This window comes from Taeniopygia guttata, chromosome 1 (assembly GCF_048771995.1).
Source record: "Taeniopygia guttata chromosome 1, bTaeGut7.mat, whole genome shotgun sequence".
Taxonomy (NCBI): Eukaryota; Metazoa; Chordata; class Aves; order Passeriformes; family Estrildidae; genus Taeniopygia; species Taeniopygia guttata.
The window spans coordinates 48,451,771-48,478,634 of NC_133024.1; the positions used below are offsets into that span (position 1 = coordinate 48,451,771).

A 26,864-nucleotide genomic window follows, 5' to 3' on the forward strand; every position below is an offset into this window, starting at 1 on the left:
TTTAAATAATCATTACTATACTTTAATCCACAGCCTGCCAAGCTTCTCACAGGGGTGCAGAAGGGAGAGAAAATTAATTTCATTTACATCCTTCTTAGACTACATAAAGATCAGGGAATTGAGAGATCTGATAGTCTCCATCTGGGCTTCTGTCAGTACATTAGTAAATGCTGCAGTGAAAGTATTTTGTAACAGTCCTGGGAATATTAATGCTATTTATTCCTGGACAGTGAGCATGGCATAAGAGTAGTATTTTAAAACTTTTGATCTAATACAATGTATTTCACTGACATGACTTCAAAGTACTAGGGCATGCTATTCATCTTTGGTTGAGCTCATAATAAGAATACTCCTTTGATGAGCTCAGGTCTTCATATTTTACCACCAGAGATTGAACCTTGTTTCTAGTGTATGTTCTTCCCACTGAGTTCAGTAGTATCCATCAAATCAGAAATGTCCTGACAACATTTCTTTGTGTCACTTCTAATACCAACATATTGTTTTATGTTCTCACCTTCAGTATTTCCACACAATTTTTCAGTCTTCATAAATGGTAGGCAGTGGGTGTGACTTGAAATTTCAGCTGAGCTGGAAAGGATGATCAAAACATCTGTTCCCTCTCTGTTGCCATGTATTCTGACAGTTGTATATGTTTTGTTAGAGTTTGCTTTCTGATCTGCTGACTGTATTGCTCATAAAATAGTATTCATAGGTGCTTTTCAGATTCTCCTGCACAGCCTTCTTGATTGCTCATTCTTTGTGTCCTCTACTTTTGGGTTTGTTTTGTTTTGTTTTGTTTTGTTTCTTAAAAAATGCATAATAAACTCCTTCTGAGAATTTGCTTTCTGCTGCAGCAGATTCCAACCATTCTTTTTTTTCTTCAGATCACTTAATTTCAACTATATAAGTCGCCCTAAATGTATATAGGTATCATATATCAGAATATTATCATAGTGTCTGACCTTTCATTCATTCATTCCATTTTTGATTTCTGCTTATATTCAAGGTGCTCAAAATTCCTTTAATGTACTTATTCTGTATGCAAAACTGCACGTGGTGAACAAATTATAATCATTGTATCACAAGTTTCAGGAAGGACTATGCAAAATCGCCTTTTTCCCCTGGTATCTGAAAGGATTTGATTTCCACTCAGAATATTTAACCTTCCTGAGCCTTGTCTACATGTTTTACATAATGATTATAATTCTGTGATGTTATTTTTGTGTAGACATTATACAAACCACATGTTCTAATAAAAAACACAGGACTGTAGCTGAATATCTGCACTACTTAATTTTTCTGCTCTTGTAGGAACAATGCTTGCAGTGTTTTGCTACATTTTTTGTGTGTGCTGTAGCTTAATGTCTTTGACATGAAACATGTATCGCTGTTTTTTTCCCCCTAGATTTTTGTCCCTCATTTCTTTTTCCATTGGCTATTTCTAACAGTCTTATCCTTTACTATTCAGGGTTAAATATGTGGGGAAAATACTTTCTAGGTTGAAATGGGAAGAGTGTAGACTATCCTATTTTTCCCCATACCTATCATAAGCCCCTTGGTTTACAAGGTCTGGAAACAACTTAGCTACAAAATCTGTGTTACCAGGTGAGAACTCTCCTCCTTGTGAGAATGGAAACATCCTTTGATGGCTCAGGGTGACCTAGAGAGACATGGTGACCTCCCTGACTCAGAGAGGTGGCCCAAGGACAGTCTGTGGGTTCTTCTCACACCACCACCTCCCTCTCCATAGCTGCCTTCTTCTGCCAAAGTTGTGTCTGGTAGCCCATTCAGGTTCCATGCAATTTCAACAGGTCAGCTCGGTGAATCGAGGAGGTCATGGGGCCACCTTCTAGCCCTTAGCAGGAGTGCCAAATTCAGCTTTCTCCACAAGAAGTGGTATAGCAGGTTTTTCTTGGGGTAACAGGAGGATCGGGATTCATTGCCTGAGTTCCAGCTCCTCTCTTCAGCAGTGCAGATACTTCCATCTGAAATGGAAATAAAATGGGGGCTGTGTTATACACACAGGAGCTAGAGAGGCCGGGAGGTGTCATTTTTCTCTTATGTAAAGTCAATGTTGCAATGGTATTTGTCCAACTCATCAGGAGATGACAGAGAGACTGCTGGGACAGTTTTTATTTTTCAGTGAAAAATTGGAGGTTCAACATTTTTAGTCACACCCCAGGAATGTACAGATTTCACCCAGAACTTGTCGATTTGATGAAAAGATAACATTTCCTGGCAACAGTGCTGCTTGATACAAAATTTAACTGTCAAAATTTTCACTGAGACTTTACTGAAATTTTTCAGATAGTATTTAGTTTTAGATCTACAACTATATTTAGGGTGAATCAAGAAAGCCTCCCTAAAAAATACTGTGTGAATTGATTTTTTTTTAATAACTGCATTAGTCGGGTTTATCTAGAATGCGCTAATGTCTTTACAAAGTAATTCTCTGTGACTTGATGCTATTTAAACTTCGGCATTTAAACCTGGGAACTCACTGTAGTTCAGTTGCTTGGCTCTTGGCACACCAGTGGAGGAAAAGCTCTGTTTCATCCAGCTTAACTTCTTACTCATTTAGAGGTTAAAAAAGATTAGATTGTCTCAGTCAAATGTCAGTGACACCAGGCAAGAAGAGTTTGGGGCTGGGAAATGAAACTTTTTACAGTAAAAAAAAAGCCTTAAGAAAAAGTGTGTCCATTTCATAACAGGAAGGGAGTTGTACCCCAAACAGTTTCAGAGTATTTTTTAAAAAAAGAAACAAACAAACACTGATTTGGAGAAGATATAGATGAGTTATCTGTCAGCACCTGGAACAGATAGATTAATGAGCTGCAGCTTCTCCAGATAAGTCAATAGAAGTGTAGAAGTGTACTTGCTTCACAGTCCAAAATATTAAGCTGATCTCTGCAAGCTAAAATTTTAGCTGATATAGCCTTATAGGTTTGGTTGGTTGGTTGGTTGGTTTTGGTTTGGTTCTTTTTGGGTTTTTTTTGTTTGTTTGTTTTTTTTGTTTTTGTTTGGTTTGGCTTTTTTGTGTAACATAAGCAATTTTATAGATTAATTTTTCGGGCAATTTTAGGGGAGAGAAGGGAGAAACCAAAGTTTCTGCTGTCACAAGTCACTTTGGACACCTACAAAAAGAGGTGAGAACAGGAAAAAGACATGACCATTGATCATTTAAGTGTTCAGCTGTATTGCTAAAGAACAAATCAGAGACTGACAACCACTGTCAAAAAAAACCTGTGCCATAACTCCAGTGTGCTTCCAGACACAACATGGTACTGCTTTGCCATGCACCTGTTGAAGGATACTTAACTTCAAAATACCTTGAGTAGCACATGATTCTATAGTGTCCTCTATTTCCATGAAACTAAAGAACACCAACATTTCCTTTGTGAAAATTATTTCTGAAATCCAGAATCACACAGCAAGATATATAAAAATAAACTGTGGTTTAATGGAAAAAAAGAATTGAATCCAAGTAATTTTTTTGACCCATGATTCAGAAAATAAGTGTATCCAGTGTACACCTAGGACTCACCATAACAACTATTTCTACCTTTGGAACTGTAGAAAGAAATGGCAATTTAACGATGCAGTCACTCATTTTTAATCCAAAAATAATTGGTTTGGGATTGTTTTCTTAGATTTTGGTTTTTTTGTGGAGCTGTGTTTGTAGATTTTTTGCTTTAGGTCTTTCTTGTTCATTTAACTCTTGCAAATCACACTGCATGTCTTTTATTTCAATTTTCTTTTCACATCTTTATGTACAAGGTCAAAGAGGTCTAATAAGTAAAGTAGTGTTTTTCCCTGTAGATATGCAATACTTGCAGTTGTGTTCCTGTCTTCCACCTCTCGGCTTGCTTTCCAAATGGCACCCAAGAGCTTAATATCCATTTGAGTTAATGCTTAAGTTAAAACTCCACTTCTGGCTTCTGTACAACAGAAGTGTGTGTGATACCATGGAAGCTGATAGTCCAAGCATTTTTATTGGCTTTCACACATGGATTGTTTGCTATATGGGGTTCTTAAAAATTTGTTTTATTTTTTTTACCCGATTTCAATAAAATAGCATAAAACATTTCATAGTTCAGCACAAATCAGCAAATGCTTTTCAGTGTTTATATCCTCTGGAGTGATTACATGTAAAGCACAGTGCACTTAAAACCTAAAGAATTTATTGATAAATAAGAAAGTTCCAAACATAAGATAAAATAATTTCTTTGCTCACTTTCTATTTTGAAGGTGGGAGCTTTGGGGTTTTTTTCTGTCCCTACGAATTATCACTGGTTTACAGCCAGTGTATGGGAGAGTCTGTGACATTGAACTGACTTGAAATGTGAAGAAAGTAGTGGTGTATCCCATATCAATGTGTAGTACAAATTTTATCTTCAATATCTTACATTAAAACTTCCAGAGGATGAAGTAAATAAAAACAGATATATGGATTTCACTAGCTTACTGTTAGCAGCACTTTCTTTATTTTCAATAAAGCAATAGTTACAGGAGGCCCCTTCAATGATTGCCCAGTGATACCAGCTGCTCTAAAATCTTAGAGTGAGGGACTGAGCAGTTCTAAATACAACACAATCTCCAAAGAGAAGACAAAAAAATGTGTCTTTAGATCCTATAGATGGGTGATTTGGGCGTCCTCTTAAAAAATCCCGTTATCCATACTAGTAATCTCCATGCAACTATTTCTCTCCTCTAGGAGCCCACCTCGATGGCTACATATTGGACTAGACTTATAGATAAGGCAGTTGTGCCATGTGATATAAAATACCAAGTGCAGGTACAAAGAGCATGAGAAATATCTATGTGAATGTTTAGGTGCAGAATTTGCCATGGCCTCAAGCGCTGACCTGGGAATAGCTGCAAGTCAGTGTGTAATTAATGATAACAGTAAAAAATTACTTGTACTTCAAGTGAACTGTTGTTATAGGACACGAGAAAGCACAACACGAGCTACCTGCTACTTTGTAAGGTAAAAGAGAAAGTTTATTTTTTGACTCTAACTTTTATACTTTTCCAAAGGTGACAGTGGATTGGAGAGTGAACAGGCCACCTCTCCAAAGACATTAGACAAACCACTAGTATATCAAGTCTCTCCACCCCCATGAAGGAATGTAAAACAACACGTTATTTACAGAAACTGTGTGGGAAACTTTCCCAATAGAATGTAAACTCAGAAGGCTTTAGAAAAACTCAAGAATCAGGGCAACAGTGAACCAATAATAAGCACACCATAAACCTAGTAAGAGTGACTGACTCTTCTTTTTCAGATTTTAGTTTAACTAAAGAGACCTCTGTGTTTGTGCCAACTCCAGTTTGGTACTTTACTTTAGCAGCATGAATCCACTTTTGAGGGCGAGAATAACACAGTATGGTCAAAATCTATCTCATTTTGACTGACATAACAATACCTCCCCTGAATAAGAAAGTGAGTTGAAATGTGAGGTGAAAGGCGCGATGGACTCATGTATCCATGTGGACAGTATATTCAGTAACTATGTCACAGAAAGTGTGAAGAGCCTCTGCGGACACACAATCAGAAAACAACCACAGGCAGCAGTGCTAGAACTCAAGACATCTGAATCGTGGTCTGAGCCTCCTTAACGCTAACATTGTCAGTGATAGTGTGAAAAGAGAATGCAATTCAGAAAATTAAAAATTATTTTCCTTTTGTTGCTTACAAAAAGAAATTTCCTGAAATAGCCTTTTTAATGGAGGTAGATGTGCTGGGTTTGCATGGCCAGGTTTTGGTAGCAGGGGGGCTACAGGGATGGCTTCTGTGGGTCCAGCCAGGGTCAGCCCATTTCTGTATATAATTTTTGCCCAGTTCAAAACTCTTCCATACATTCTGAAAGAAAACCTGTTTCGAGTTTCAAGTTCACCTTCATATGCAATTTCCAAGACTGGGACACCTGGAAAATTCTGTGTGTATAAGATACTCTTACTCAGGATAAGGTTAATTTCATGTAACTTTGGATATCTGCAACACAGAAAGCTGGATATGACCTGGTTTGGGATCCTGTAGAGTCAACAGAGAAATAAACAATACAGCATGATTCCTCTAATGAATATATCTAGTTTAGGCTGAAATAAGTAGCATGCCCTAGAGGGTTTGGATCTCTGCAGTGGCTCAGGATGTGGGGGAGTCACCAAAGACAAGCTCAGATAAAGACATACAATAAGCTCAAGGCAAAGATATAACCTCACTCTATGCAGCTAAAAATTAAACTGTGATCTTGCAGTAGTGGAAAGTAATCATTACGAGGTGAAACAATGGTCAGAATCTTCCTCTAGTTCTTTAGTTATGTTGTAAGGTTGCCTAATCTATAAGTTAGCTCAGAGCTGGCATGTTCTGAAAAGCTCTTGAGAAACACATTTCTTCATTCTGCTGCTGAAAAGAGTAACTCCATAGTCTGGAGCTGAGGTTATGAGTGTTTTTAAACTTTTATAGTCAAACTGCAAATACACCCTCTCACCCATCCCTCCATCCCAGTTTAATGTTACTCATCATCTATAAAATTCATATAGCTATATTCAGCTTAGTTTTACTTTAAACATTAAGATCTTAATATATAGAGTAATCCTTAACATATTTACCTTCTCAAAGAAGTCTTGAATATATTAATTAAACAGTCAGAGAGGACAGTTAGTGGATCTACTGGTAAGAACCATCATGTATTAGGCTTTCAGAGACAGGATTTCATAGATTTAAAAAACTGGAGCAAGTTGTCTTTAAGGCATAGATATCTTATTTTGATCTCTTCTAACTAACTGCATCCTTCTGTTTTCCTTCACCTAAACCCATTTTCATTTTTCTATTTCAATCCCTAACGTGCTGTGTTACTGTCAAATGTTTTCTACTTTTGTTATGTACCAATCAAACACTCTCCCTTCAATCTCCCCTCCCTTTGCTGCCAGCCCTTCCAGCTGGAATTCCTTGTTGTAGCTTCCCTCTCCTGAGCTGTTCTGCAAAGGTCAAAACAGTCAAAATAGGCTTCACAAAGTCAACACAGATTAGTATAAAACCACTCAGATTTCCTTCTCAATCAGTTACGTTATATATTTTCTAGAGCGCAACACCCTCTGTTCTGGACTAATTTATGACTTAGGACAGATTTTTGAACCGTCTCTGATGTAGATGGTTTTCTTTTCACAAAAAAAACTTTTTCAGATCCTCCATGACAAACACAAATGTCAAGAGTTCATTCATTCATTTGCTTGGTCTTCTCCAGGAAAGTGGTCTATAAGCACATTTAACTTTGGCCATCTATTAGCTTTGCAGCCAACAGCTTCTTGAAAACTTCATGTACATGATTTGTGTCCAAAGGATTTATTTATTAAATTGCATTTATTTATTAGTTCTCAAGCACAAAATATTTTCATCTGATTGCATTTTGATTTTTAATTTGCCATATTTTATATTTTTCCACAGTTCCTTATTCAGGAAGGAAGCATATCATTCAAGCTTTGAATGATGAAATGACTCATTCCTCACATGAGAATATATAGTTCCTGGAATGATGTATAGTTATCTGAATAGTCTTTTTATCTTTTAAGTCACTTGCTACTCACAATGGTTTGAATTTTATTGGCTCTTATTTTTTATTCATTGTTTTGGCATAATATTTGTTAAGGTTTGATGTGCATTTCCCCTGAAAATTCAACATGATAGTTTGCAACACAGCTGGACATATTGTATCTTTTTTATCTTTTTTCAGCCTCTTTTAATTCCTCTTAAGCAAGATTTTTTTTTTTTTTTTTTTTTTTGCTAGTTTTGAAAATTAAAACACTGGTGGTGTTTGAGGGGTTTTGCTTTGTGGCATTCCTGCAGCCATGTGCCTTACAACCTCTGGTACAAAGGAGTCCTTGGGCAGCATTGCTTCACACCAGGACCTGCAAGCACATCAGCATGACCACTTGTGCATTTCCTCACTGGCTGCCATTCGCTGCAGTCATTCTCATGATGACTAAAAATTAAGTCTCCGAAGAAAGATTTATCCAGATCACACAGAGGTAATTAACATCTCTCGTTATGACTGTGCTCCTGTCCTGAGAGACCCTCTCATCTCCTAAAACGTGTCACAGTAAGACTTGATAGGGTACAGGCATCAGCAAAATAGCTCAAATGTGACATTTCCGGTTTTCACCTTGAAGCTTCAATCCAGGCAGATTCTGTGTTATTTACTGAAAGTTATAAATTAGCATAAATATGCAGTCCTTCAGAGAGTTGGCTATGATGAGCTGCCTCTATTAGTTCTTCGTTCATCTTGCCACACGTATGGGTTTTTTGCTTAATCAACTTTCTTGCATTTAAACTAATGACATTAGGCCCATTCAAAAATCATATGACCACATGGCATACAATCTTTAACAAAGTCTTCTTTATCAAGGGTATCTGGGAAGTGTTGGATCATTAATGGATCCAGGTTCCCACATTGTATGATAATTACAGACACCAAATATATGCCAATTAAATCAATACATGGTTGTCACCCTTTTTGTGAAAGGAAATTTCCCAGCTTCTATATGACATCTTGAGATCAGCTATTGTGTAAACAAATAACATCAATATGACTTTGTTCATGACAAAAATGTGGCAGACAGGGAATTTGCTTAGCACAGGGAAACAGGCGTGAGCTGTCTCTATTTTCAGGGACAGCAATTTGATTCATCCAAGGACAAGCCACACAGACCGTCCAGCTTTTCCAAAATGTTGCATGCAGTTACCCATGTAGATATAATCAAAGCTTGATGTGCAGTGACAAAGCAGTAGAGAATCAGCAATTCAATAAGAATTGTGCAAGCATCCTCTCATTTTCCGTATCAATCCAAGGTTTTCCCCAGAAAATAATTTCTAAGAGATACTTTTGATGAAAAAGATTAATTTTAATGTGAATAAAATTTTTTCACTCCTAAATATATTCTAGTTACTACCAGAATGTTAAAATAGCTAAATCATCATCATCATCAACATCAAACAACAATCCAAAACTCAACTAGTACAAAACACACATAGATGGCTTTTATGAAACTACTTTATTAAAAATGCAGCCACCATTTGGTGAATGATGTCTAAATATTCGTCTAAGACTCTTCAAAATGCATTTTTAAGGACATTACAGCTTTAATTGAACTATTTTATGAACTTCCTCCTCTACAATGCCTCTTATAAGAAACACACAGCTAGGTCCTCTGCATCATGATGTGTTTTGCAATTACACATATGCATAGGAAATATAAAAAATGTTACTGCTTTTCCTGCCTTATCACAGAAACATATTTTTGGTTTTTTATGGATCTGTTTCTGCTGCATTTATTGCAAAATTCTAGTTGTTAAAGAGCATTGTATTTAAAATAATAACACTTCTCAACACATTCACTTAAATCCTCGATAAGTATAAAAACAACTGAGAGACATCTGGTTCCAGCTGAGACAGGAAATGTCTTTGCTGACATGGGATCATGTTTATTTCAAAGAAGTCCAAGGATGATCTTGGGAGGTACAGAGGAATATATTTAATACAGTATCAGACAAGCCAGTATAAAACGACAATGAACAACAGAATAGTAGGAAAACAGGTGAGTATGGCATAGTGAACAATAATTATCTTGCCTGTTTTCTTTCCCCATTCACCTCTGGTGGCACAACAGCCTAAGTAGATGGGCAACACACTGTTCCAACAACAGCAGAACTAGCAAAGCCTCATTTCCTATGGATTTGTCTTCTGTGCCTCCGTATTCTCCTCTGCCTATTTCCCAAACTCCTCGCTCCCAGCCCATATCCTGGCCGCTGTCTCTGACATGAAGCAGCAGAGCCGTGTTCCTGAAGCCACAGGGTAACATCCCCAGTGGCTGGCCACTTGTCAGATGAAATGGAGCAGTTTAGTGCTGAATTTTGGCTGAGGCCCTTTTCTGGGGCTCTCCTTTAGCAATCTTTCTGAATAGCATCAGGTGGCCCTGGAGGAAGAAGCAGGAGAAGCCCTTTTAGTATGTACCCATGTCAGCACTAGCGCATTTTTTTGTCCTTTTTTTTTTGTCTACTGTTATTTTGATTTAGTTGGCTTGGTTCCCCAGTTTGGTTCACTGCTAGTTCAAATGCTGGGAGGAAAGGAATGCTTTCAGTGACATTGTCAGTTTAAAATGAAAATGCTTGTCAAAGTGGAAGCTCAGTTTATTAGTCTACCAAAAGTCAACCACCGGTAGTTATGAAATGTATAATTTTTATGAGATCATTACCCTTGTGTCAGATTTGGTAGTGCTTGATCAATTTAAATATTATCAAGAAGAAAATAATGGATGAACTGGCAATTAGAACACATAAACCCACTTTAGGAAAGTATGCCATAAATTATACACACAAGCTTACATATGGAGTAGGAGTGACAAAGATTAGGACTCGTCCTCTTCAAAAAGAGCCATCTGAAGGTGATACACAGTAAAGGGCCTTATTTACAGTGCTGGAATGTGTTTTACTGGCTGTGGTGTGAGGTGACACATCGTACTGAAATTCCACGTTTCCCTGTGTGCTTAAACACCCTTGCAGTCACCACTGGTAGCAGGACACTCCATATTTCTGCCAGCTTTATGTTCTGTTTAATGAGGCAAGAAGTTCAAACCCAAAAAATTGTGTCCTTTCTAATACAATACATGGGGCATTGAAGAATTTGATCCCTCAAGAAGGCTGGGTGCTAAACAATGATGGCTGTTATTACAGATTCCAAAGAGCATCAGACATGTTCATGCTTCCACCAGTGAGCATTGGATGCAACAGGTATGGGATGTGTCCTGCCTCAGGATATTCCTAAGCCACAGGTGAGACAGCATACTCAAGACTGTTCTCATTCCTTTTTAAAAATTATTTCCCTAAACCTCTGTAAGAAGCAGTATCCTGGATGAAATGTACCTGTCTTTTTTTAGTGCAATCAGTGTTATTTCCTACTGTTTTGTTGAAGGGTAGGAAACAGAGACTTGTCCCTGTTGCACATTGTTGAATGGTGTGCCACAAAGGAGACAGGTAAAAATGGTGTACACTGTACACCATCACTATCCAGTGCCAGCTACACAAGAGAAATGCTCTGCCTTTCTGCCCCTGGGAAACAGCAGCAACTGCACTGTGGTTTCCAGAGCTACTCAGTTATTGTATTTGAGACCCCAGTTCTTTCACATCTCTGCCTCAGAGAGGAACACACAGGAGGCTTTAAGTGTCTGTGCTACACATCCTTCCTGCTGCCTCAGACTGGATCACCATTTTCAGAGTGAGCCCTTACCCTTCGCCTTTCTCCCTGCAGCCCTCATGGCACTCGCATTCAGCTGCACTGAACAAGGCAGTGGGAAGAGGAAGCTTTCATTTTGCATGGCAGGGCAGATGATTGACATTTAAAATGTGAACATAAATATATAAAACGTGTACAGATATATAAGTATTTATAAATATATATAGGCACACTTTATACTGAAGAACTATATTGAAATAAAGGATATGAAGAAAAGCTGTTAAAAGTTAGAAAATTTCATCATTAATTCTGCACAATGTTTACATGTTCAATCCTCTCAGACATCCAAGATAGGTCCACGGCTTTTTTCTACAAGACCTTTCCCTGTTAAAGCAGATGGTTACTTTAAAATGAATAAGCAGCTATTTGTTCAATATTTGCAGTACATTCCCTTGCCCTGAGCTTTATTTATGGAACACTACACAAGCTCTGCTTTGAAAATTTATTAACTTCATTCTGGGTGGGAGAAGTTCAAAATCTTTCAATAAAAAAGCAGTCTTTATTCAAAACTGAAACTTTCTGCGGCAGACCTTTAACATAAAGAAATTTCACTCTGACAAGAGAGACAGAAAAAAAAGGAGACTAGGAGAGAAGGGAAGAAAGGGGAAGGGAGCGAGAGAGGGAATCAGCATATGAGAGAGGGAGGGAATGAGAGGGAATGAGAGAGGGAATCAGGGAGGGAGGGAGGGAGACGTGATTATGCTATGATTTTTAAATTCTTTTCATGAATTGAACATATTTTCTTTGATCATTTTAGACAAAATGTAATCATGCATATATATATATATATATATATATATATATATATATATATACTTAAGAATTAATTCATTCCACAAAGGTTTGACTTTTATGAAAGATCAAGTACTTTAAGCTAAATTTTTTGGTAAAATTTGTTCACCAAAATTTTTTTTCTAAGTCGTGGTGGGGTAAAGCTAACTTCCTTTTTTTTTGTTTTTTTCTCCATGAACTAGTCATTCCCACAGAACTTTATTTTTGGGGTTTATGATGCTCGTTGCTGTAGATCTTGACTTTTTTACACGATTAATTAAATTACACTGTGCTTCTATAGGAGACAGGGATTTTTTTGAAACCTATTTTTAAAAGGATCAAATAAATGAAAGTGAGATGGGATTCAGATACAACTTGAGTGTGTAGGATGAAAAAGAAGTCTGTAAATGAGAAGACTATTTAAAATTACCTCATAATAATCAACATGAATATTTTCCTAACCATATCTACTATTCACATCCTGGATTAAAAGAAAGCCAATGAAGCCAGTACCAGAAAAGAAAGAGAACTTATTATCCCTGTCATTCCCTTTATGGACTACACCATCATTAAGAAAAGAGGTAGTGCAGAGAAATGTGAAGCAGCATTTCTGCATTAGGTGACCACAGAACAGTGACAGTTCTTTTGCAAAATCAAAATGATAACTCTTTGATATTTGTATTCAGTAGTCCAGTTAGAATAAAAAATTGAAATATAAACAGTAAATGGCCTCTCCTGTTGTGAAATAAACTCTTGACTCTTCATACAACTTGCTGCAATGTTTGGCAGTGAATTGTGGACTGCATTTGAACATAAGTGTCATTATTGTTACGTCTGCTAAAAAGCTTAATCAAATCTGAAGCTTTCCCCTTCTACACTCTGCAGCGCTGCACACATTTAAGCTGCACAGCAAGTTTGTTTAGGCAGCTTTAAAAAGCACTTCTGCAATAGAAATATGTAAATATTCCCATAACACTGAGTTTCATTTGAAGTTAAACTGGTGTGCAAAATGGGCACTCAGCCCCATCGATCTGACATAGCATCATGCCAACAGCACAAGGACAAATGTGTTACCATGGAAGTCATGGCACTCGTGAACCAGGAGCAAACTGCTTGCAAATGGATTTATTATGAAACAGCACCACTGATTGCTTCATGGATTACTCCATGGGGCTGTGTTCAACTTCGGATAAGCACTGCTGTCTGGAAAAGCAATTAGGGATTTCTGGATTTGAAACTGTTAATCTATCAACAGGAGGCATGTCTACTTATAGTACTATGAATCCAAAATATATGCATAAGCCTACAGGATCAGGCAGCAAATCTGAGGGCAAAATAATGTCCTACTCAAACCAATGGGGAAGAAGAAGCCTTTTTAGATGCTGTGGCAATAAGAAGTTAAGAGATAAGAGATGCTGTAGAGATAAGAAGACAGGTTCCTTGCCTGGGAAACATGCTTTGCAGTGGTGACTTGTTACAGTGAACACTGCAATAAATTAAGCAAGACAGACCTGTAGATGTATAAAATGCCTTTTCCAGCTACTAAAGAAAGCTCCACAGTGAATCTGGTATAAGTTTTCACAGGACAGTGGTGGATGTTTAATTGAGGAGAGCGAAGGTGCTGGGAAGCCACTTTGTTGCTATGATTAGTCACTCTGGCAGGCACAAGGAGGGTGGAAACCAATGAAGCAAAAGGTGTACTGGGTTTGCTGAAGAAGTCGGGAGGGAGAAAAAATTGTTTCCTGCCATTTCACATAGATTGTCTTTCAGACACTGGGAGTTCATCCAAATCTTTCCAGTCAAACAGTCTTTATGTAACCTGGATCATCACCAAACCAAAAGCAGAAAGCAATTACAGGGTGAGAGATATGAAGGCTAAATCAAAGAAAATATAACATACAATGCCCATACTAGCAGTGCCACTGCTTCCTTGCTCATGCTGAAGTTGTCAATATAAAACATTCCCTCTGAGGCATCTGTGGCCGAAGACAAATTTTACCAGATGATGTTGTCTGACTAGAGGCCTGTTATCAAGTTAGGTGTGATTCCTAGTATAGCACAGCTGACTTGTTTTGATACATTGCTATCATGGATAAAAATGTAAGATGTGCCAGGAACAATTTCCAGCTGATTCCTAACTTGCTCACTGTCTTAATATTTTTTATGAGTCCCTGAAGTGCTAGAAATGCCAACCTTCATCCTCCCGCCAGAAATAAAATCAGGAACATATAAGCATGGGTTTCTCAAGACCAGTTTATTTAGCTGAAGGACACAAACCACACTATTCCTGTGATGAGTTTAATCCTTTGCAGTTTTGTTTCCTCCCTGGTTCTTGGAATTTGCATTGTCAAGACAGAAGAATATCATACTGGTAACAAGGTAAGTATTGTGCAAAATTTGTAATGTAATAGTCAGGTGACATAAGGAAGGAGACTGTCATTCAAACGTGTAAACATGTTAGAAAGAAAGATTTCTAGGAAATACAACAACAACAACAATAGCAATAGCAGTAGTAATGAAAGTAATTGCTCTTTATCATTAAGGATGAATGTCGTTATTAGCCCAAAGCTAGTATACACTTTCCATTGTTATTTAACGCATTAAAAAATATCCAAGATTGTCAAGCAGATACGGATGTCATTTTTGTATGACATAAACTCCAGTGGATTCCCCACTCTTAATGAGGGACCTTGACTTACAACTTCTTAAACTCAATTAACTTTTTAAGAACTTGAAACACTTTAATTAATATCTAAAACGTCTTCAGGTACACGGTTACAATATTCAGATCTGCACACAAAGCTGCTTGTGATGAAAATTTACCCATGGACACAGGCCTAGGTAAAAAAATAAAAATTTTAAAGAATTTTTTAAAGTATATGTATATGTATGCATATATGTGCTTGGGCACACTGTTTGATCAGCTACATGAGTCGTGAGATACAACAGAACTCAGTTACAAGCAATTGATTCCCATCCCCACAATCCCCCATGCCTCTAAACATACCTTGCAATCTAGTACAAAACTGGCCTGGAATTCAGCAGGTCCCGGGAGCAGTGCCAGGATCAGTGGGATACCCATCCATATGGAAATGTGCAGCCACCAATGCAGCACAGCACGCTATAGACGCCTGACATAAATCATAGGTAACATCTAACGGTGCAGGCTCAACAGTGGGAGCAGGCAGAGCAGAGATACATCAGTACAGATACACTGATGTAATTATTATTCCAGAGGGGATTCTGAATGTAAGAAAGCCATTAGATGTGATGACAGCTTCTTTGTTTTTTCTTGCAGAATTTCACCATAATATACAGGCTAAACTTGATTGGAGATGGCAGGATATTTTTTCTGATTATTCCAGGCATTAAATCATAGTCCTCTGCATGTATGTGTTTGTGTTTTGTTTCTTCAGTATCATTTTTGTGGGTACTGAAGAAAGATATGGATAAATTCGGAATTAAAATGTAGTAATACATTTCTTTCTCCTTCTGCGTCAGATTATTTTCTTTTTAACAGCAGAGGAAACAGTAAGTTTTGTTTGTGTTTTGTGAAAATTTCTATGCATATTTATCATAGTATGATCTTGTAAAGGTCTTTTCTTTCATGTTTAAAAAACTAACTTACAGTTTTGTATTAAAGTTTTAGAGTCTTTTTAACCATTTCTACAGTGTTAATTAATACAGGTTCCAAGATTATAATCTATGAGGAACCTTATATATTAAATACTGTGAAAGTAGCCTAAATGTATACACTCAAATTTTAAGAAATTCTTCCAAATATCACACAGTGCAAGAAGAATCTGCACTTGAATTAAGAACTTCAGCAAATTGATTGCTGCACTGATGGAACCAGTTAATTTCAGCAAACCTCTAAATTAATCCAAGGTATTTTAGTAACCATATCATTACTTCAGCACTCAAAATACCACAGTGATGGGTGGGTTAAATGTTTGAAGTGACCTTGTGGATCCTTCTCACATGGACATGTAGAAAAACATTGCCCTAATTTTCAGGCATGCTGAGATACCATACTATGAACTGAAAACCATGAGAACTATCAATTCTCAGCAGCTCTGCAAAACCCCTCTAGGTGAGACAACTTGGGAACCTTTCTATACCAAGAGAATTAAGGGTGCTATGTCAGAGAGCAAATCATTTTAATGTGGACTGGCTTTAGAACCCCTTCTATCTTTTGCCCTGCTACTGATTTAAAACCCAGAAATCTGAACAAGAGACCTTCTAGCACAGGCTGACAATCAACAGCTGTTAAACTATGATTTTCTTACCAGCACAGAAAAAAAAATTGCTCATTCAGGCAAACACCAGCTTTTCCAGTTTGAACCTGAAGAGACCAACAATTCACTAACTGGAGATAGCCTTCAACCACCTTTAAAGAAAATGTTATGGCCAGCCATTTGACAGAGAGAATTAGTGCCTATAAGAAAAAGGATAACTGGTAATTTTAATGAGTGAGAGAATGAACATTCTTCATGAATGGAAAATGATCCATATCCCCAGCAGAGGTATAGACTTATTCCATGATGTAGGTTGGCAAGTATCTCATGGAAGGAAATTTAGCATACACTGAAGGATGTTGATCACATCCTCCAAAGAATACCCAAGAGTGGTAACAAAATTAAGTCAAAATGGCATACATGAATCTTATTGTTTTGTCTGAGTTCATACATCCCTTGTGCTTTCTAATTAAGGGCAAACAGGCTCTCAATGTTTTTTAAAATTGTTTTATGTACTTAACTTTTCCCTGGAGAGCTAAATTATGCCCACCAGATTAAAGTTCAGAGGAAGGATGTGATTAAATGCTTGAGGCACTATAAAGTGCCAGTGCTGGTGCTAATGCCAAGGAAAGATAGATCATAAGTATCCACTTTAAAGAAGGAATAACATAGAGTTTATATCCAGCAAATACACCAGAAAGGACAAAGGAAAAAGTCAGTGCTGGAGTCTATTCATACTCAGAAATCTGAAAAGCACACATGAGCTGAGATTAAAGTAACCCTTCTAAAAAATCCACAGTAGTTCAATAATTGAAAGATAAATACTTTGAGGTCACATTAAACTTTTTGATTGACCCTGAGTTATCACTCTAATTACAGGCATTTCTAACAAAAGAAAGTGCGATATCCTCAAGAGCTTGCAGTAATATCACACAGCTTTAGGCATCTGGATACATATGTTAGAAACCTATTTCAGCTGCAATTCCTCTACAGCTGGTGGAGCAGCTCAGCAGAAAATCTGACCAGCCAAGAAAATCTAAGTAGAAAAATCTAAGACTGTCCAGATCACTTAAAAATTAATAAAAGTAATGACATGGCATTCCCTGACTGAAGGCTGCAGAGATATGGGCATTAACATTTCTCATGCCTGATTGAGAGCAGCCATCTGAACCTCCTAGGGAACATCCTAACCAGTCTATTCAATGGCATTCTGGCTTAGACTTTCTAGTTCTCTCCGAAGAACATTTCACTTTGCATAAATTAAGCATTTATGGGCATGTCAGCACTCAAAAGGGCTGTGAGTGTCCTCAGATCAAGGAGACCTTTGGTTTGTTTTAAATACCTTACAGCACATTTTAGCACCATGGTTATAAGAACTTAGATGGTTCAATTCTTAATTATGTAAATGATGAGGTATAACATCTTGATTTTGTGAGTGGTAGATATGATTTTCATCCAGCTTGAGAAAACAGAATGTATAGAAAATGTGCTCTTTTCATTGTTTTGCCATTTTAACACAAATTAACAAGTATTTGAGGACATTCCATTGTCTTTCTTTTGAAAGATAAACCAGCAATCCTTCAGCAAGGTTGTTTTATGAGGTTCATAACAAGCCTCTGGTTTAAAAAGGAGCCCTTAACACTGAAGTGGTATGGTGTATACAGGCTGTATACACAAATCTAAGTATAACAGGACTCCCAGAAACTTTCAACATCATCCAGTTCAGCTCTCCAAAACAAATACTGAGACCATGCAATAGAGGATTCAGGAAAAAAGCAAATTAATCCTCTGTGTTCTTTGCAGTATCGAGTCTGAAAGTGGCTTGCCTCTTGATCTCTAAGCTCTGTTTCTCTTGTCTGAGACAGAAATACAACAGATTGTGAAGTAAAGGGAGTGGTCACACAGACACAGTATGTGTTTCACAATTACTACGCGTGCTCTGTACACTCTTCCCATCTGAACACAACAGAATCAAAAATATTTATTGGCCAGTAAGTAATTTTTGTGGATTTTTCCCATTCCACACAGCTCAGAATACACTGAACCAGCTCCAGGAACACAGGAGCTTGCCAAAACATTAGTTCAAGCAGGTGGTTCCAATTCATAGGACTTTTACCTTCTCTATGCTTGAGAGGTTCTTGGAACAACACGGAGCCTCACATGCCTATGCTGGCAAGTGTAAGATTTGAAAGGCAGATGTTATTCTCTCATCCACCCATTGAAATCCTCTTGCCAGATTAGCTAGTATCAGAACTATGACTTTTGAACTGGCCTCTGGGAGGGCTGCTATAATAGGGCAGCTACAAGCCATGTGCTCCCACTTATCTTTGTGCCTCATACTGGGAAAGAAAATGGAAATAAAAAAATAGAGAACTCTGAAGAATGGTAATTTCTTACCTGGTAATTTGTTTCTCCACATGCCCTAGAATGCAAACTCTAGCTAAAACTCCTGTCAGCTGATGGACACAATGAAAAAAGCCCATGGGATGTCAGATTTTAAATACAGAGGGATGATCTTTCTGGCTAAGTTCAGATTCAAGTTTCTAAAGCAATAAAGGTGAAACTGCCCTTTCAGAATGTACAGTAGAAAATTACCATAGAGATAAATTCTTCAGAGAGAGAAAACAACATTAAATCAGATGAAAATATATTAAAATTTTGTAGATAATTACTAATTTCAAATGCAGTATTAGCTAAACAGTGAACCATTGATAAATATTTTTCTTCTGTTTTCTGTCTCTGTGCAAGAATTTTGATTATAAGGTTGATCTGTGCCCCTCCTGATGTTTTACCTCCTGTTTGAAGTGATATAGGACAAACAGTGGAGGATTGTTATCCCGTGGTAATTTGTTGCTCAGATGGATACACATGACATGCCCAGCCCACCCAAGTAGGGCCGGTAACCAAACAGTCGACCACCTGGTAAAACGCTTAAGGCTTATCACAAAGTCACATGGCAATGAAGGATGACTGGACATCTATGAAAGGATTGAGACTGATCCAAGAAATACCTCCTTTCATTGATTTGAAGGAGAAAAGTATGTGCAGGAAGAGGAAGATTTAGGGCAACATTTGTAACAAAAACAGTTTGGGAAAGAGTAGATAATAATATGGTCACTTCATACTTAGATGTAGCATGTCCATGATTTTTCCCTCAAAATCCATGTTAAGCAGCTGTTCTCCAGGTAGGAAACCTTAAGAAAACCTCTCAACAATGTACTCAAACAGCCAGCACCCCAAGTGAGGAGCTACTGAGAGCCAAGGAGTAAGAAATTCTGACAACACTAAACTACCTTACATCCATCCCTATGCAGAACTTAGATTAGTCAGGGCTATAAAAAAGTTCCTCTCTCCTTTAAAGACATGTTATCTTGATTCCTTCTTGAGGAAATGTAGAACTCATGTGTTTGTTTGGATTGGTAAGGTTTTTGGTATGGTTTGGAGTTTTTCTGTTGTTTTTGAAACGCAAAAGAAGTGGTGCCAACACCCCCTTTTAACATAAGGCACGCTGTCCAAATTTCAATTTGAAAATTCAGATTCCAGCTTCTCCCAGCAAACAGTGCAATCCACATCACCCACCTGATAAATAAAGGTTCTAACAATCAGTCACATAACTAACCAGAATGGATGGATTTTCCATCTTTCTGTACAGCAAAGCAGGGAAGAGCATTGATACATCATGACAATGTAATTCAGAGGCTGTGGTGAATCTGTAGGCTTCGGTCCTTACCTCTAGCAGAACACAGTTAAATGAGTGAAACACAGTTAATGCCCATTGAATTTTTCAGGCTGAGAAGAGTGTTACATTCCCCATTGGGCGGGAGAGTGTCCTGAACATTTGGTGATGTATCTGGTGTGCGTGCATGCGTGTATGTGTAGTTGGCACGGAAGCACTTCTGCCTCCTCTTCAGATGTGTTTCAGGGGAAAGCATGCATTGCATTTTTGTGAGGTCTAATCCATTAGGCACGCTCCAAAAAGATTTGACATATTGGGTCCCTCAAGCATTTGTAGATGGAGCATAGCCTGCTTTCCCAAACTTCCAGTTACTGTAGACAAAAGGTATTGAGCTCTTTCATTTTGCTCTAAGTGTCTCAAGAACTTCACAGTGCTACAAGAAGGCACCCAATCGAGCTAGGCAGCAGATTAACAGCTGGACTTTGGATCAGCAGTTTGGGCTCAGGCAATGCAATTACACTTAAGTCCCGCTGTAGATGCTTTAACTCTTTTATTGCCTTCAGCCCTGTGATAGTATCTATGGCAGTTGAGAGTTCAAGCTGATATTGATGTGAAAAGGTGAAAAGGTTGGAGGATTCAAGTGGCTGGCTTAAAAACTGCACCAGGAAAAGTGCATTCAGTCTTTGCACAAGAGCATAAGGTTGAGCTGCTTCTCTTGCAGTCTTAAAACTTAAAGAATCTGTGAAGCCTGCCAAGCTTCTCATAAAACATTGAAAAGAGTAAAAAGATGACCCAACTTTCTGTCACATAAAAGAAGTCCTCTGAAGGTAGAGGAAGTTTTTTCATTTTCATAGGTAAAAAAGGTGGAAGAATAAGAGAAATTCTGAAGCTAACAGTGAGAAAGTTTCTCTGAGGGAATGGATATAAAGAAATGTCATAAAAGAAGGAAGTGGTAGGAGATCTCTGCAGCTAGGGATGGATCTTCTCCCTCCCTTTTATTCAAATTTATGTTAAGCTCAATAGTGAATAGTCTCTGAGGATATGTCCCAACATACCAGATTTTCTTTCTCTGTGTTGCATTTTTAGAAAAGCATATTTGCTTGTTATTTTTTTCCCAGACTTCTTCCCACTGTCTGTATACTTTTATTTTACTGTTATTATCAATGATTTTTCTTCACCCTTCTTCCTTTGCATCTTCATTCCTTTCCTGAATGAAACCACTCAAGGTATGTGCTTTCAGCCCTGTCTTGTAAAGGTTTTGGTCAACATTTAACTTCACAGAACAACACGTTTTTTATCTTACCACATTTTTCAGTTTCTTAAATGGCACTCAGGTTCCCTTCCCCACCCATTTTATCCATTTAACAAAGGTCTGCTTTCTATAGCAATAAAGAATCTTGAAAAGAAAGGTCATGTTTTAGTTCTTTCATACTTAGGCTTAGATAGATTTGAATTTTTAGAAAATATTGAGTCTGTGTATAAAACATCTTTGTGGATGGAAAAAGGTAATCCTAATGAGGAGTGTTTTCTCAGAAAAATGATTGACAAACTGAGTTTTCAGAGGCAAGTTTTCATAGGAAAGGAGTTCCAGACAGGCTGAGTCCATGAACAGGCTGCCACTCCAAAAGATGTGGGTCTTAGGAGAACCACGTCATAAATGACAGAGCTACACCATGCTACCCACAAATGTTTAGTCAAGCAAATTAGATCTGCAAGAATAGAGTTCAATGGCTGAATTTAAGGTCCTAAGCACAGACACCTTGGTGTAAGCTAGATGTTCAAGCCAATGTCATGGTTGCTATAGGTCTTGCCAGTGCAACCAGTACCAGCCAGGAGCACAGAGACATAGCTGACCAAATCAAAGTACCTACTTTAAGGTACAAATCCCTTTGAGCGTGTTGGGTTATCTCCAGTTGCCTAAATAGGCATCTTGTGCCATTGGGGTTGTCTTAGCTAACCCTGCCTGGCCTCTAGCTGTCTCTCCAGAAATCACCTGGTGCTGTGTTCAAAGGTCTCCTTTCCACACATGAAAGCACAAGGCTCAAATGGCTCCCGTGGAGGAACATGAAACCCACCCCCACTGTCTGCAATGGAAAGTTAAGACACTTCACTCACATTCCCCTAACTAAATTTCTGTGCTTGAAGCCAAAGCTGAACCTCACTCTAGGGGACTGCCTTTGAAATGCAGTGTGCAGAGAAAAGAACTAACCCTCTTTTAGAGTGGAAACATTAAAGACATTCTCAAATACCTTGGGAACCACGGAGTATAGATAATTCATTTTTGTACTTATTTCTCAAAGTCAAAACCCCATTTTGAAATGTTGGGGTAAGCAGTAGGTCTCTGGTAAAGCTTCTAGACTTTCTCAGCCTATTTCTCTTATGACCTCATCAGCATCCTGGCTGGACCTTCTCTGAGTTTCTCTGAAACTTCTTCTCCAGACTGCTCCTCCCTCCCTACCATATCCATATATACTTCTGTAACTCCCTGATTTAATATTCCCTTTTTACAGAGTGTCACGGAAAAGAAATTGTAGGTATGACTTTTCTTGATTTGCTTGACAAAAAGAGGGGCTTTTAACAAGTAACTCACACAGGAAGACTATCCCAGCTTCATGAATACTGACAGAACACTTATTGCTTAACTCATAGGGGGATATTCCAAGCTGCACTTCAGATAATGCAGGTGACAAAGGAAATAGTAAGAACAACTGAATTTATCCAAACATTGAAGATCACCTTGTTTTCAGGTGACTTACTAAAGCAGCATGCCTTGCTAAACACCGCCTCCACCTGCACAACCTGGCTTGCCTGCAGTAGTTGTTTAAGCTGCTGGTGAGACTACAGCAAAAGAGAAAAATGGAAGTGCTGAACTGAAAGTCTTTTAAAATTCCCAGTGCTCTTCTTCAGTATCTGCTTTTTGTCACTTTTCATTCATTTTGTATGATAGCAACCTTGCTAAGTACAATAGCATTACATTGCTAAGTACAAACAAAAAGCCAGTTGAGAGTGGCTTTTTTTTTTTTTTTTTTTTTAATACAAATGCTCCCTAAAATCATCTACCTAGGAAATCAGACATTAGAATCCTTAATCATGAGGATTAACCGGTATCACCCTCTTAAATGCTTGGGATCAGGTACATAAATAAACAGCAATGTCTTAAGAGAATTAGTATTTTGGGGTTCTTTAGGCATTACATAATGCAAAAGACATGATACACTAAGTCATGAGATATAACGAAAGCACACAGGAAAGCAGTGCCACTCTTCTGAGTGCCAGGGCTTCACTTTAATTTATGACTGAGCGTACATAACACGATTCTTCTGCAGGGTACACAGCCCCTCTTAGACTGAACTGCTTATGGCTTTTACAGTAGCAAAATTCCTAATGAAATTAATTTATGCTATTTAGCTTAAGTCTTATTTTTGCTGACTTTTAGCTTTTTTAAGTAGTGTTTAATCTCCTATCCTCTTTTTTTTTCTCTTTCCAATTTCATTTTAAATAGCTTACCAAATCAAAACCTATCCCACGAATGATCTCATAGTGCAGTTCAGCCAGATTTTTTTTTTTCTGCTCTCTTCTGCTTTATTTTTGGTCTGCGATGACAAATCTTAAAGGGGAAAAAAAAACCAGCACACAAAAACTAGAAAATATTATATAACTGTATAAAGCCGGCAATTTAACTCTTCCCAGCAGAAAATTGTTTCTAAATACAACCCTGTCTGGAGCTGAAAAACGTCAGTATGGAAATCCAGCTCCAGGACGCAGGAGGGAGCGCAGCAGCTCCCCGAGCAGATGTCCACACGCAGTGAGTCATCGGCAAGGGCTCAACCTGGGATCATCAGCACCCGGGCACAGCTGCCCACGGTTTTCAGCTGAAAGAGCAGCTCGGCCGCCTGTCCCTCACTCAGCGTGCGGAGCCCTCAGCTAACCCGAGCGAGCCAGGGAACCCTGGGCAGCGAGACGCTGCGGAAACCTCTGGAGATGTGATTTTTGTGTCCGCCCTCCAGCTGCATTAGTGAAGGGGGGCCCTTAGCAGCGTTCAGCAGAGCGCAGCGGCAGCAGTGTCTCCATCGCTTTCAGCTAGCAGGGGCACAGAAACAGGACTGCCATCTGCGGGCATCCCGCTGCCTCGGGCCGCCGCAGCCTCCGCGGGAAGGGAAGGGAAGGGAAGGGAAGGGAAGGGAAGGGAAGGGAAGGGAAGGGAAGGGAAGGGAAGGGAAGGGAAGGGAAGGGAAGGGAAGGGAAGGGAAGGGAAGGGAAGGGAAGGGAAGGGAAGGGAAGGGAAGGGAAGGGAAGGGAAGGGAAGGGAAGGGAAGGGAAGGGAAGGGAAGGGAAGGGAAGGGAAGGGAAGGGAAGGGAAGGGAAGGGAAGGGAAGGGAAGGGAAGGGAAGGGAAGGGAAGGGAAGGGAAGGGAAGGGAAGGGAAGGGAAGGGAAGGGAAGGGAAGGGAAGGGAAGGGAAGGGAAGGGAAGGGAAGGGCCGCCGCCCCAGCGCCGCCGTTGCCGCGGCAACCCGGGGGCGGGCCGGGCGGGCCGGGCTCGTTGTTATGCGCGGCGGGTGCGGGGCGGACAAAGGCGGCCCCGTCCGGCCCCGCTCGCAAATCCCGCTTGTGCCGGGAGGGGCGAGGGTCGGGTCTCGCCGCCGGCCCGGAGGGAAGGGCGGGGAAGCAGCCGCCCGCCGGGAGAAGGGAGGGGAAGGAGCTGCAGCGCCGCGTCCCGTGGAAAGCCGGAGCTTCCCGTGCCTCGCTCCGCCGAGCCCCAGGCGGCTCTCCCGCACCGCGTTCCTCTCCCGCCGGACAAAAGGGCCGCTCTGGGGTGGCAGGACAATTTAAAAAAAAAAAAAAAAAAAAAAAGAAATCTAAGACTATTAGCTTTACTTTATGCAGTAAGCCGTATGAGGTCGTGTGGTGATTTTTTTTTTTTTTCCTGCTCTAGTGGCTAGAAGCCAAAACTCTCCATTGAACGCCTCTCGCTGAATGGGAAAAATCTGCCTTGATTAATTAAAGTTAGCCCTTTTCCCCAAAAAGAAGACGAAAAATATTACCATTGTTTTAGCTCTGGAGAAGCTTGAAGAGGGTAGTGGAAGACATACTGAGCCCTACCCTTTTTTCCCCCCTCCCCTCCTCCCTTCTTTAGCACCACACCTAGAGGCACATACACACAAAAAGAAAAGGGAGAGCCGAAAAAACTGAGCAGTTACCTGAGAAACCAGATACGGTGCTGTAGGGCACCATGGGTACCCCTGTACCTGAGGAATTCAAATGGGAGAAGTAACCTCTGCCGTAATCACCCTCTGAACCGCACCTCATTCAGTACAGTAATCACCCCATACTGAAATATATGTGTCCAGGGCATGCACAGAACAGGTTTGCAGCATCTGTAACATGGAGGAATCCCACATTAAATGCTAAAATCTCACTCTAATGTGGATTATATATAATTGTCTCCAAAAGCATAAAAATAGTGATAGCTATAAACCAAATAGTAGATCAACCATTCTTCCTGATGTCTGCTTTCCTGTTCCTACACTGTTTGAAAAATAATAGTTTGCTCCATGGGAAATAGACAAATCTCTTTTTAAAAGATGTAAACATATCAACATTCTCACCGATGTTTGGAAGCATCACAAATGTGTTTGTGCTGATTGTAATCATGAAAGCATTGTGATGAATAATATGTTCTCATTTAGATGTTTTAATATATTGCTTTTTAGTTCACTACTATGGTATGAGTTCTGCGTTTCCTTAAAAAATGCTCAAATACTGCTTTTTCTGGTAGCCTTGCTTTGTTGCTGATTTGTTATGTACCGAAAGCCTGTTTTTAAAATGATTATATTTCATGTTTGGGAAAAACTCTGCTGTAAGTTTGAAAAAGAAGTTACGCTTCTTTTTTAACCTTCATTCCACTTACACCTTTCTGTGCACACATCCTGTGGTTGTAATCTATTACTCTGATCAAGTTTGTCTTTCCATGATGAAGCTAGACAAGCATTTAGAAAATGTCCTAGCAATGTATTAACATGGAAATGTGGCTCCAAGTCGTAGGAACATGGTGATCACAAGCCATACTTGGTGAAGGAAATCACTGTGTTTAACAGTTGAGATCCATACTATGTTTTAATTTTACAGTCCCTGCTTAAGTGCTAGGAATTTTCAGACTGAATTATTTAATAGACTGCCAGGTATGAAGATGAAATCAGAATTTGTAAGGGAGGATGCAGTGTTCAGAGCACAGCACTTTTATTTAACACTTAATTATGAAGCTGTGCACAGAGAAGCTTTTGAGATTGTTGCCATTAGAAACTGAGCCCTTGTGGCTAGAGTTATGGTCAGGCTGCCGTCTCCACCCCCACCCTCCTTCCCCGCCCTCCTCCTGCTCCGCCGACTGACCTTGCCACGCTTGGCTGAGCTGAACCTTGAGGTGCTGCAGTGTTTTACATCGCTGGGCTGTAAGGTTTGAGGTGCGAGCATGCAAGGGGTGGTGCCATCCGCGGGGACGACAGTCTTTTGCTGAAAACCTGCCAGCTGTTATTCAATATCGCTGAGTATCATGTAACAAATATAAAAGCTACATGTCAGGGAGAATGTCTCTTTCCCTACTGATCTAGGCTGGAACACAGCAAAGTTTCCATTTACTTCTAGCTATTGTGAAAAGAAAGCTCCATTGACCTATTTTGACACTCAGCCAGGGAGGTGACTCCATCAGTCAGAAGCTGACCATTTTTGTTTCCAAACGCACCCACCAGAATTTTAATACTGTGCTTTGTTTGAAGTAAAAGGACATCATTTCAGTGCTTTTTGTCACCATTGATCTCAGCCTTATGTATTTTACATGGTATTTTGGAGATACACTATTAGCCATCATTACAGTATTCCCCGTGTAAAATTATTCTG

General features: G+C 39.2%; 2 long non-coding RNA genes across 2 annotated transcripts; both read right to left on the bottom strand.

The window, feature by feature from the left end:
• Window positions 1-26,730, bottom strand: LOC140683932 (uncharacterized). The gene is made up of 2 exons (XR_012055598.1): window positions 26,361-26,730; window positions 1-1,985 (listed from the first exon to the last, which is right to left on the bottom strand). It is a non-coding gene; the product is annotated as an uncharacterized lncRNA (long non-coding RNA).
• On the bottom strand, window positions 9,033-25,413 carry LOC140683933 (uncharacterized). The gene is made up of 2 exons (XR_012055599.1): window positions 25,172-25,413; window positions 9,033-9,972 (listed from the first exon to the last, which is right to left on the bottom strand). It is a non-coding gene; the product is annotated as an uncharacterized lncRNA (long non-coding RNA).
• Window positions 26,731-26,864: the final 134 nt, after the last annotated feature.